We start from the raw sequence: 11156 nt of genomic DNA on the forward strand, positions 1-11156 counted from the left end.
GAAGATAGCTCCCACAGGAAAGCAGCTGCAAATGTGACACCGTGCTGGCTGATAGACTGCATGGGGACCTACTTACTACTGTAGCTGGGGTCTGCCTTCCTGCTTTCTTGTAGCTCCCATACTCAGCGGTATAATTTAACAGACAAAATGTATTTTATTCAATGGGAGCTAAGGATAAAAAGTGTGGTATTGAAGATAGCTCCCACAGGAAAGGAGCTGCAAATGTGACACCGTGCTGGCTGATAGAATGCATGGGGACCTACTTACTACTGTAGCTGGGGTCTGCCTTCCTGCTTTCTTGTAGCTCCCATATTCAGTGGTATACCTTAATAGACACATGTATTTTTTCAATGGGAGCTGAGGAGAAAAAGTGTGGTATTGAAGATAGCTCACACATGAAAGCAGCTGCAAATGTGACACCGTGCTGGCTGATAAACTGCATGGGGACCTACTTACTACTGTAGCTGAGGTCTGCCTTCCTGCTTTCTTGTAGCTCCCATACTCAGTGGCATAACTTAACAGACACATGTATTTCTTCAATGGGAGCTGAGGAGAAAAAGTGTGGTATTGAAGATAGCTCCCACAGGAAAGCAGCTGCAAATGTGACACCGTGCTGGCTGATAGACTGCATGGGGACCTACTTACTACTGTAGCTGGGGTCTGCCTTCCTGCTTTCTTGTAGCTCCGATACTCAGCGGTATAATTTAACAGACAAAATGAATTTTTCTCAATGGGAGCTGAGGAGAAAAACTGTGGTATTGAAGATAGCTCCCACAGGAAAGCAGCTGCAAATGTGACACCGTGCTGGCTGATAGACTGCATGGGGACCTACTTACTACTGTAGCTGGGGTCTGCCTTCCTGCTTTCTTGTAGCTCTGATACTCAGTGGTATAACTTCACAGACACATGTATTTTATTCAATGGGAGCTGAGGAGAAAAAGTGTGGTATTGAAGATAGCTCTCACAGGAAAGCAGCTGCAAATGTGACACGGTGCTGGCTGATAGACTGCATGGGGACCTACTTACTACTGTAGCTGGGGTCTGCCTTCCTGCTTTCTTGTAGCTCCCATACTCAGAGGTATAATTTAACAGACAAAATGTATTTTATTCAATGGGAGCTAAGGATAAAAAGTGTGGTATTGAAGATAGCTCCCACAGGAAAGGAGCTGCAAATGTGACACCGTGCTGGCTGATAGAATGCATGGGGACCTACTTACTACTGTAGCTGGGGTCTGCCTTCCTGCTTTCTTGTAGCTCCCATACTCAGTGGCATACCTTAATAGACACATGTATTTTTTCAATGGGAGCTGAGGAGAAAAAGTGTGGTATTGAAGATAGCTCCCACAGGAAAGCAGCTGCAAATATGACACTGTGCTGGCTGATAGACTGCATGGGGACCTACTTACTACTGTAGCTGGGGTCTGCCTTCCTGCTTTCTTGTAGCTCCCATACTCAGTGGCATAACTTAAGAGACAAAATGTATTTTTTTCAATGGGAGCTGAGGGGAAAAAGTGTGGTATTGAAGATAGCTCCCACAGGAAAGCAGCTGCAAATGTGACACCGTGCTGGCTGATAGACTGCATGGAAACCTACTGACTACTGTAGCTGGGGTCTGCCTTCCTGCTTTCTTGTAGCTCCCATACTCAGCGGTATAATTTAACGGACAAAATGTATTTTATTCAATGGGAGCTGAACAGAAAAACTGTGGTACTGAAGATAGCTCCCACAGGAAAGCAGCTGAAATGTGACACCATGCTGGCTGATAGACTGCATGGGCACCTACTGACTACTGTAGCTGGGGTCTGTCTTCTTGCTTTCTTGTAGTCCCATACTCAGTTTTATACATTAACAAACACATGTATTTTTTCAATGGGAGCTGAGGAGAAAAAGTGTGGTATTGAAGATAGCTCCCACAGGAAAGCAGCTGCAAATGTGACACCGTGCTGGCTGATAGACTGCATGGGGACCTACTGACTACTGTAGCTGGGGTCTGCCTTCCTGCTTTCTTGTAGCTCCCATACTCAGTGGCATAACTGAACAAACACATGTATTTTTTCAATGGGAGCTAAGGATAAAAAGTGTGGTATTGAAGATAGCTCCCACAGGAAAGCAGCTGCAAATGTGACACCGTGCTGGCTGATAGACTGCATGGGGACCTACTGACTACTGTAGCTGGGGTCTGCCTTCCTGCTTTCTTGTAGCTCCCATATTCAGTGGTATACCTTACCAGACACATGTATTTTTTCAATGGGAGCTGAACAGAAAAACTGTGGTATTGAAGATAGCTCCCACAGGAAAGCAGCTGCAAACGTGACACCGTGCTGGCTGATAGACTGCATGGGAACCTACTGACTACTGTAGCTGGGGTCTGTCTTCCTGCTTTCTTGTAGCTCCCATACTCAGTTTTATACATTAAAAAACATGTATTTTTTCAATGGGAGCTGAGGAGAGCAAGTGTGGTATTGAAGATAGTTCCCACAGGAAAGCAGCTGCAAATGTGACACCGTGCTGGCTGATAGACTGTATGGGGACCTACTTACCACTGTAGCTGGGGTCTGCCTTCCTGCTTTCTTGTAGCTCCCATACTCAGTGGCATAACTTAACAGACAAAATGTATTTTTTTCAATGGGAGCTGAGGAGTAAAATTGTGGTATTGAAGATAGCTCCCTCATGAAAGCAGCTGCAAATGTGGCACCGTGCTGGCTGATAGACTGCATGGGGACCTACTTACTACTGTAGCTGGGGTCTGCCTTCCTGCTTTCTTGTAGCTCTGATACTCAGTGGTATAACTTCACAGACACATGTATTTTATTCAATGGGAGCTGAGGAGAAAAAGTGTGGTATTGAAGATAGCTCCCACAGGAAAGCAGCTGCAAATGTGACACCGTGCTGGCTGATAGACTGCATGGGGACCTACTGACTACTGTAGCTGGGGTCTGCCTTCCTACTTTCTTGTAGCTCCCATACTCAGTGGCATAACTTAAGAGACAAAATGTATTTTTTTCAATGGGAGCTGAGGGGAAAAAGTGTGGTATTGAAGATAGCTCCCACAGGAAAGCAGCTGCAAATGTGACACCGTGCTGGCTGATAGATTGCATGGGGACCTACTGACTACTGTAGCTGGGGTCTGCCTTCCTGCTTTCTTGTAGCTCCCATACTCAGTGGCATAACTTAAGAGACAAAATGTATTTTTTTCAATGGGAGCTGAGGGGAAAAAGTGTGGTATTGAAGATAGCTCCCACAGGAAAGCAGCTGCAAATGTGACACCGTGCTGGGTGATAGACTGCATGGAAACCTACTTACTACTGTAGCTGGGGTCTGCCTTCCTGCTTTCTTGTAGCTCCCATACTCAGCGGTATAATTTAACGGACAAAATGTATTTTATTCAATGGGAACTGAACAGAAAAACTGTGGTATTGAAGATAGCTCCCACAGGAAAGCAGCTGAAATGTGACACCGTGCTGGCTGATAGACTGCATGGGCACCTACTGACTACTGTAGCTGGGGTCTGTCTTCTTGCTTTCTTGTAGCTCCCATACTCAGTTTTATACGTTAACAAACAGATGTATTTTTTCAATGGGAGCTGAGGAGAAAAAGTGTGGTATTGAAGATAGCTCCCACAGGAAAGCAGCTGCAAATGTGACACCGTGCTGGCTGATAGACTGCATGGGGACCTAGTTAATACTGTAGCTGGGTCTGCCTTCCTGCTTTCTTGTAGCTCCCATATTCAGTGGTATACCTTAACAGACACTTGTATTTTTTCAATGGGAGCTGAGGAGAAAAAGTGTGGTATTGAAGATAGCTCCCACAGGAAAGCAGCTGCAAATGTGACACCGTGCTGGCTGATAGACTGCATGGGGACCTACTGACTACTGTAGCTGGGGTCTGCCTTCCTGCTTTCTTGTAGCTCCCATACTCAGTGGCATAACTGAACAAACACATGTATTTTTTCAATGGGAGCTAAGGATAAAAAGTGTGGTATTGAAGATAGCTCCCACAGGAAAGTAGCTGCAAATGTGACACCGTGCTGGCTGATAGACTGCATGGGGACCTACTGACTACTGTAGCTGGGCTCTGCCTTCCTGCTTTCTTGTAGCTCCCATACTCTGTGGTATAACTTAACAGACAAAATGTATTTTATTCAATGGGAGCTGAGGAGAACAAGTGTGGTATTGAAGATAGCTCCCACAGGAAAGCAGCTGCAAATATGACACCGTGCTGGCTGATAGACTGCATGGGGACCTACTTACTACTGTAGCTGGGGTCTGCCTTCCTGCTTTCTTGTAGCTCCCATACTCAGTGGCATAACTTAACAGACAAAATGTATTTTTTTCAATGGGAGCTGAGGAGAAAAAGTGTGGTATTGAAGATAGCTCCCTCATGAAAGCAGCTGCAAATGTGGCACCGTGCTGGCTGATAAACTGCATGGAGACCTACTGACTACTGTAGCTGGGGTCTGCCTTCCTGCTTTCTTGTAGCTCCCATACTCAGTGGCATAACTTAACAAACAAAATGTATTTTTTTCAATGGGAGCTGAGGAGAAAAAGTGTGGTATTGAAGATAGCTCCCACAGGAAAGCAGCTGCAAATGTGACACCGTGCTGGCTGATCGACTGCATGGGGACCTACTGACTACTGTAGCTGGGGTCTGCCTTCCTGCTTTCTTGTAGCTCCCATACTCAGCGGTATAATTTAACAGACAAAATGTATTTTATTCAATGGGAGCTAAAGATAAAAAGTGTGGTATTGAAGATAGCTCCCACAGGAAAGCAGCTGCAAATGTGACACCGTGCTGGCTGATAGAATGCATGGGGACCTGCTTACTACTGTAGCTGGGGTCTGCCTTCCTGCTTTCTTGTAGCTCCCATATTCAGTGGTATACCTTAATAGACACATGTATTTTTTCAATGGGAGCTGAGGAGAAAAAGTGTGGTATTGAAGATAGCTCCCACAGGAAAGCAGCTGCAAACGTGACACCGTGCTGGCTGATAGACTGCATGGGGACCTACTGACTACTGTAGCTGGGGTCTGCCTTCCTGCTTTCTTGTAGCTCCCATACTCAGTGGCAAAACTTAACAGACAAAATGTATTTTATTCAATGGGAGCTGAACGGAAAAAGTGTGGTATTTAAGATAGCTCCCACAGGAAAGCAGCTGCAAATGTGACACGGTGCTGGCTGATAGACTGCATGGGGACCTACTTACTACTGTAGCTGGGGTCTGCCTTCCTGCTTTCTTGTAGCTCCCATACTCAGTGGTATACCTTAACAGACAAAATGTATTTTATTCAATGGGAGCTGAACAGAAAAAGTGTGGTATTGAAGATAGCTCCCACATGAAAGCAGCTGCAAATGTGACACCGTGCTCGTTGATAGACTGCATGGGGACCTACTGACTACTGTAGCTGGGGTATACCTTCCTGCTTTCTTGTACCTCCCATGCTCAGTGGCATAACTTAACAGACACATGTATATTTTCAATGGGAGCTGAGGAGAAAAAGTGTGGTATTTAAGATAGCTCCCACAGGAAAGGAGCTGCAAATGTGACACGGTCCTGGCTGATAGACTGCATGGGGACCTACTTACTACTGTAGCTGGGGTCTGCCTTCCTGCTTTCTTGTAGCTCCCATATTCAGTGGTATACCTTACCAGACACATGTATTTTTTCAATGGGAGCTGAGGAGAAAAAGTGTGGTATTGAAGATAGCTCCCTCATGAAAGCAGCTGCAAATGTGGCACCGTGCTGGCTGATAAACTGCATGGAGACCTACTGACTACTGTAGCTGGGGTCTGCCTTCCTGCTTTCTTGTACCTCCCATACTCAGTGGCATAACTTAACAAACAAAATGTATTTTTTTCAATGGGAGCTGAGGAGAAAAAGTGTGGTATTGAAGATAGCTCCCACAGGAAAGCAGCTGCAAATGTGACACCGTGCTGGCTGATAGACTGCATGGGGACCTACTGACTACTGTAGCTGGGGTCTGCCTTCCTGCTTTCTTGTAGCTCCCATACTCAGCGGTATAATTTAACAGACAAAATGTATTTTATTCAATGGGAGCTAAAGATAAAAAGTGTGGTATTGAAGATAGCTCCCACAGGAAAGCAGCTGCAAATGTGACACCGTGCTGACTGATAGAATGCATGGGGACCTGCTTACTACTGTAGCTGCGGTCTGCCTTCCTGCTTTCTTGTAGCTCCCATATTCAGTGGTATACCTTAATAGACACATGTATTATTTCAATGGGAGCTGAGGAGAAAAAGTGTGGTATTGAAGATAGCTCCCACAGGAAAGCAGCTGCAAATGTGACACCGTGCTGGCTGATAGACTGCATGGGGACCTACTTACTACTGTAGCTGGGGTCTGCCTTCCTGCTTTCTTGTAGCTCCCATATTCAGTGGTATACCTTACCAGACACATGTATTTTTTCAATGGGAGCTGAACAGAAAAAGTGTGGTATTGAAGATAGCTCCCACAGGAAAGCAGCTGCAAACGTGACACCGTGCTGGCTGATAGACTGCATGGGGACCTACTGACTACTGTAGCTGGGGTCTGCCTTCCTGCTTTCTTGTAGCTTCCATACTCAGTGGCAAAACTTAACAGACAAAATGTATTTTATTCAATGGGAGCTGAACGGAAAAAGTGTGGTATTTAAGATAGCTCCCACAGGAAAGCAGCTGCAAATGTGACACGGTGCTGGCTGATAGACTGCATGGGGACCTACTTACTACTGTAGCTGGGGTCTGCCTTCCTGCTTTCTTGTAGCTCCCATACTCAGTGGTATACCTTAACAGACAAAATGTATTTTATTCAATGGGAGCTGAACAGAAAAAGTGTGGTATTGAAGATAGCTCCCACAGGAAAGCAGCTGCAAATGTGACACCGTGCTCGTTGATAGACTGCATGGGGACCTACTGACTACTGTAGCTGGGCTCTGCCTTCCTGCTTTCTTGTACCTCCCATGCTCAGTGGCATAACTTAACAGACACATGTATTTTTTCAATGGGAGCTGAGGAGAAAAAGTGTGGTATTGAAGATAGCTCCCACAGGAAAGCAGCTGCAAATGTGACACGGTGCTGGCTGATAGACTGCATGGGGACCTACTTACTACTGTAGCTGGGGTCTGCCTTTCTGCTTTCTTGTAGCTCCCATATTCAGTGGTATACCTTACCAGACACATGTATTTTTTCAATGGGAGCTGAACAGAAAAAGTGTGGTATTGAAGATAGCTCCCACAGGAAAGCAGCTGCAAACGTGACACCGTGCTGGCTGATAGACTGCATGGGGACCTACTGACTACTGTAGCTGGGGTCTGTCTTCCTGCTTTCTTGTAGCTCCCATACTCAGTTTTATACATTAACAAACATGTATTCTTTCAATGGGAGTTGAGGAGAAAAAGTGTGGTATTGAAGATAGCTCCCACAGGAAAGCAGCTGCAAATGTGACACCGTGCTGGCTGATAGACTGCATGGGGACCTACTTACTACTGTAGCTGGGGTCTGCCTTCCTGCTTTCTTGTAGCTCCCATACTCAGCGGTATAATTTAACAGACAAAATGTATTTTATTCAATGGGAGCTAAGGATAAAAAGTGTGGTATTGAAGATAGCTCCCACAGGAAAGGAGCTGCAAATGTGACACCGTGCTGGCTGATAGAATGCATGGGGACCTACTTACTACTGTAGCTGGGGTCTGCCTTCCTGCTTTCTTGTAGCTCCCATATTCAGTGGTATACCTTAATAGACACATGTATTTTTTCAATGGGAGCTGAGGAGAAAAAGTGTGGTATTGAAGATAGCTCACACAGGAAAGCAGCTGCAAATGTGACACCGTGCTGGCTGATAAACTGCATGGGGACCTACTTACTACTGTAGCTGAGGTCTGCCTTCCTGCTTTCTTGTAGCTCCCATACTCAGTGGCATAACATAACAGACACATGTATTTCTTCAATGGGAGCTGAGGAGAAAAAGTGTGGTATTGAAGATAGCTCCCACAGGAAAGCAGCTGCAAATGTGACACCGTGCTGGCTGATAGACTGCATGGGGACCTACTTACTACTGTAGCTGGGGTCTGCCTTCCTGCTTTCTTGTAGCTCCGATACTCAGCGGTATAATTTAACAGACAAAATGTATTTTTCTCAATGGGAGCTGAGGAGAAAAACTGTGGTATTGAAGATAGCTCCCACAGGAAAGCAGCTGCAAATGTGACACCGTGCTGGCTGATAGACTGCATGGGGACCTACTTACTACTGTAGCTGGGGTCTGCCTTCCTGCTTTCTTGTAGCTCCCATACTCAGTGGCATAACTCAACAGACACATGTATTTTTTCAATTGGAGCTGAGGAGAAAAAGTGTGGTATTGAAGATAGCTCCCACAGGAAAGGAGCTGCAAATGTGACACCGTGCTGGCTGATAGACTGCATGGGGACCTACTTACTACTGTAGCTGGGGTCTGCCTTCCTGCTTTCTTGTAGCTCCCATACTCAGTGGCATAACTTCACAGACAAAATGTATTTTTTTCAATGGGAGCTGAACAGAAAAAGTGTGGTATTGAAGATAGCTCCCACAGGAAAGCAGCTGCAAATGTGACACCGTGCTGGCTGATAGACTGCATGGAAACCTACTTACTACTGTAGCTGGGGTCTGCCTTCCTGCTTTCTTGTAGCTCCGATACTCAGCGGTATAATTTAACAAACAAAATGTATTTTTCTCAATGGGAGCTGAGGAGAAAAACTGTGGTATTGAAGATAGCTCCAACAGGAAAGCAGCTGCAAATGTGACACCGTGCTGGCTGATAGACTGCATGGGGACCTACTTACTACTGTAGCTGGGGTCTGCCTTCCTGCTTACTTGTAGCTCCCATACTCAGCGGTATAATTTAACAGACAAAATGTATTTTATTCAAAGGGAGCTGAGGAGAAAAAGTGTGGTATTGAAGATAGCTCCCACAGGAAAGCAGCTGAAATGTGACACCGTGCTGGCTGATAGACTGCATGGGGACCTACTGACTACTGTAGCTGGGGTCTGTCTTCCTGCTTTCTTGTAGCTCCCATACTCAGTTTTATACATTAACAAACATGTATTCTTTCAATGGGAGTTGAGGAGAAAAAGTGTGGTATTGAAGATAGCTCCCACAGGAAAGCAGCTGCAAATGTGACACCGTGCTGGCTGATAGACTGCATGGGGACCTACTTACTACTGTAGCTGGGGTCTGCCTTCCTGCTTTCTTGTAGCTCCCATACTCAGCGGTATAATTTAACAGACAAAATGTATTTTATTCAATGGGAGCTAAGGATAAAAAGTGTGGTATTGAAGATAGCTCCCACAGGAAAGGAGCTGCAAATGTGACACCGTGCTGGCTGATAGAATGCATGGGGACCTACTTACTACTGTAGCTGGGGTCTGCCTTCCTGCTTTCTTGTAGCTCCCATATTCAGTGGTATACCTTAATAGACACATGTATTTTTTCAATGGGAGCTGAGGAGAAAAAGTGTGGTATTGAAGATAGCTCACACAGTAAAGCAGCTGCAAATGTGACACCGTGCTGGCTGATAAACTGCATGGGGACCTACTTACTACTGTAGCTGAGGTCTGCCTTCCTGCTTTCTTGTAGCTCCCATACTCAGTGGCATAACTTAACAGACACATGTATTTCTTCAATGGGAGCTGAGGAGAAAAAGTGTGGTATTGAAGATAGCTCCCACAGGAAAGCAGCTGCAAATGTGACACCGTGCTGGCTGATAGACTGCATGGGGACCTACTTACTACTGTAGCTGGGGTCTGCCTTCCTGCTTTCTTGTAGCTCCGATACTCAGCGGTATAATTTAACAGACAAAATGTATTTTTCTCAATGGGAGCTGAGGAGAAAAACTGTGGTATTGAAGATAGCTCCCACAGGAAAGCAGCTGCAAATGTGACACCGTGCTGGCTGATAGACTGCATGGGGACCTACTTACTACTGTAGCTGGGGTCTGCCTTCCTGCTTACTTGTAGCTCCCATACTCAGCGGTATAATTTAACAGACAAAATGTATTTTATTCAAAGGGAGCTGAGGAGAAAAAGTCTGGTATTGAAGATAGCTCCCACAGGAAAGCAGCTGAAATGTGACACCGTGCTGGCTGATAGACTGCATGGGGACCTACTGACTACTGTAGCTGGGGTCTGTCTTCCTGCTTTCTTGTAGCTCCCATACTCAGTTTTATACATTAACAAACACATGTATTTTTTCAATGGGAGCTGAGGAGAAAAAGTGTGGTATTGAAGATAGCTCCCACAGGAAAGCAGCTGCAAATGTGACACCGTGCTGGCTGATAGACTGCATGGAAACCTACTTACTACTGTAGCTGGGGTCTGCCTTCCTGCTTTCTTGTACCTCCCATGCTCAGTGGCATAACTTAACAGACACATGTATTTTTTCAGTGGGAGCTGAGGAGAAAAAGTGTGGTATTGAAGATAGCTCCCACAGGAAAGGAACTGCAAATGTGACACAGTGCTGGCTGATAGACTGCATGGGGACCTACTTACTACTGTAGCTGGGGTCTGCCTTCCTGCTTTCTTTTAGCTCCCATACTCAGTGGCATAATTTAACAGACACATGTATTTCTTCAATGGGAGCTGAGGAGAAAAAGTGTGGTATTGAAGATAGCTCCCACAGGAAAGCAGCTGCAAATGTGACACCGTGCTGGCTGATAGACTGCATGGGGACCTACTTACTACTGTAGCTGGGGTCTGCCTTCCTGCTTTCTTGTAGCTCCCATATTCAGTGGTATACCTTACCAGACACATGTATTTTTTCAATGGGACCTGAACAGAAAAACTGTGGTATTGAAGATAGCTCCCACAGGAAAGCAGCTGCAAATGTGACACCGTGCTGGCTGATAGACTGCATGGGGACCTACTTACTACTGTAGCTGGGGTCTGTCTTCCTGCTTTCTTGTAGCTCCCATACTCAGTTTTATACATTAACAAACGTGTATTTTTTCAATGGGAGCTGAGGAGAACAAGTGTGGTATTGAAGATAGCTCCCACAGGAAAGCAGCTGCAAATGTGACACCGTGCTGGCTGATAGACTGCATGGGGACCTACTTACCACTGTAGCTGGGGTCTGCCTTCCTGCTTTCTTGTAGCTCCCATACTCAGTGGCATAACTTAACAGACAAAATGTA

This window comes from Colius striatus, unplaced genomic scaffold (genome assembly GCF_028858725.1).
Source record: "Colius striatus isolate bColStr4 unplaced genomic scaffold, bColStr4.1.hap1 scaffold_47, whole genome shotgun sequence".
Taxonomy (NCBI): domain Eukaryota; kingdom Metazoa; phylum Chordata; class Aves; order Coliiformes; family Coliidae; genus Colius; species Colius striatus.